This window comes from Eupeodes corollae, chromosome 1 (assembly GCF_945859685.1).
Source record: "Eupeodes corollae chromosome 1, idEupCoro1.1, whole genome shotgun sequence".
NCBI lineage: Eukaryota > Metazoa > Arthropoda > Insecta > Diptera > Syrphidae > Eupeodes > Eupeodes corollae.
The window spans coordinates 250,903,629-250,906,256 of NC_079147.1; positions in this window are offsets into that span (position 1 = coordinate 250,903,629).

Here is a 2,628-nt window from a genome sequence, read left to right on the forward strand (position 1 = left end):
GAGACTAGGTGTGGAACACACTGAATATTATTGTATTGAATATTTGCTATTTACGATTAAAGGAGTTCTAACATCCAATAGAAAGTAAATGTAATCGATCCGATTTATCGAATTAAAAATGTTGACATTTCTCGGCCTATCAAGATCCATAGAATTTAAATAAAAGGTTCTCAGATAGGTGCGTGTGCATCGTCCGTATCTCAAAATAAAATTTGTTTTTTTAAATAAAATGCACAACTGGATCGGACGAGCTTGTCCATATATCGAAAGAAGCTGCCTAAAAAAATATTTCCTGTATTTTAAGATTTAAATATTTACCTGGAAATGGTTTGTTTTTAAAAATGTAAATGCCACTTGATTTCTCAAAAAAAATTATTTTTTTAAAATTTGCATTTGAAAATCGTTAGAGCAGTTTTTTTTTTACTCAATTTGTGTATTTATGCAATTATGCAAAACTAGGGCCTTACCCAACAAACTTCTCCATCTACCATCTCGGTCCCTAGCTTGATGTCTCCAGTTTCGCACTCCAAGTTGGGTGAGGTCACTTCGCGGTCTTCCTCTACTGTGCTGTCCTGTGGGTGTGGATTCGAAGACTTTCCGCGGCAGATCATTGGCTTCCATGCGCTCTACGTGATTCAGCCATCTTAGTCGTTGACTTTTACCCTTTTGGCTAAGTCTACATCGCTGTACAGCCCGTACAGCTCGTCGTTCCATCTTCTCCTCCACTCTCCTTCTATGCATACGGGACCGTAGATCACACGAAGAACTTTTCTTTCGAACCGATCCAAGGTGCTTTCATCCTCTTTTGTCATTGTCCATGCTACTGCACCGTATAGCAGGACGGGGATGATAAGGGTCACTTTGGTCCTTCGATAGAGGACTTTTCCACTCAATTGCTTTATTAGTCCAAAGAAACAGCGGTTAGCAAGAGTTATTCTGCGTTTGAACTCAGCGCTGGTGTTGTTTTCTGCGTTTACAGCGGAGCCTAGGTACACGAAGTCCTTGACTGCCTCAAAGTAACGTCTGTCGATGGTGACGTTTTGACCAAGACGTCGGCGTTGTAGGTCCTTTCTTGATGACAGCATGTACTTTGTTTTGCCCTCACTAACCGTTCAACCCATTTATGCCGCCTCTGCCTCAATGTTCACAAAAGCCACATTGACATCACTCTGAGTTTTTCCGATTATGTCAATGCCATCAGCATATGCTAGTAATTGGACAGACTTTTGAAAGTGTTGACGTGTGAGCTCTGCAATATTCTTTCAGGTACGATATTAAAAATATCGCATGTTTTGTTGCTGTTTGCTGTTTCGAACCTTTATGGAGCAGCGTGAATTCTCCATGGTTATCCTACACAAACGGACGAGTTTGGCAGGGATGCCAGAACTAGACATGGCTCTAAACAGCTCGTCTCTGTAGATGCTTTCATATGGGGCCTTGAAATCGATGAAAAGATATTGGGTGTCGATATGGTGTCCTTGGGTTTTTTCCAGGATCTGCCGGAATGTGAATATTTTATCGACAGTGGACTTTCCTTGTCTAAATCCACACTGATAAGGACTTATCAGGTTGTTGACGATGGGCCTTAGATGTTCATATATTACGGCAGATAAGATTTTATAGACGATGTTAAGTAGACTGATTCCTCTATATTTGGTGCAGTTTACAGGGTCTCTTTTTTCAGAACATAAGTTTTACATATTAATTTCGTTAAAAAATGATGACCCATTTTTGAAATATCGAAAACAATGACATTTTTGATCATCAAATATAACAAGAGAGTATAAGACAATATTGAAATCGGTTGATTGGTTCAAATTCTCAAATTTTGAACAAGAACATTTGATGGCGTTTACTGGTATTTTTAGTATTTAAAAAAAGAAAAAAAAAACGCTTGTTGAAATCTGCTTAAAACTTTAATTTCCAAGTTTAAACACATACACCCAATGGTTTGGGCTATAGAGACTAGGACAGACATGCAGACGGACGGAATCGGGGAACCGACTTTTTTTACTTCTCTACCATTGTAATGTCATGTTTGTTAAAAAAAAAGTCTCGAGATTGAATTTGATAACTCTGTGTACATATTCTCGAAACAAACAACGTATTCGAAGTTGTCGCGATTGAGCATACACATTTGTTAAAGACAACGAAAAAGGGCATTTGATATTATGATATGATAAAATATAACTTATAAACATCACAGAAAACATTTTACGTCTATTTTCAAGTGATTGAATAGCTAAAAGTTGACATCTTGTTTTGTATGATGGATTTTCGATTTTCTACCCAAATTTTTGAATAGTGAATCTTGTTACATTTTTTTGGACTATTTCAATTCTCTTAAATTGAATGTTAAAAAAAAGGTTCCAGATTACAGTATTTCAAGATTAGTGTTACATTTGAGGTAAGAAGCGATTTTAGAGCAAAAGATTGTTAAAAGTCTATGCTATTGAGTTTGATAAAACCGAGCCTTGCATTTGCTTTGGGTACACTTAATTCAATGTGCTTATAACAAAGTTAAGTTTAGGGTCAAAAACTACATCAAGGTTTGTCTTATCCCTTACTCTTTCAAGAACTTGATTCTCAATTTCGTAGTCAAAGTTGATTTCAGAACAATTGCGGTAA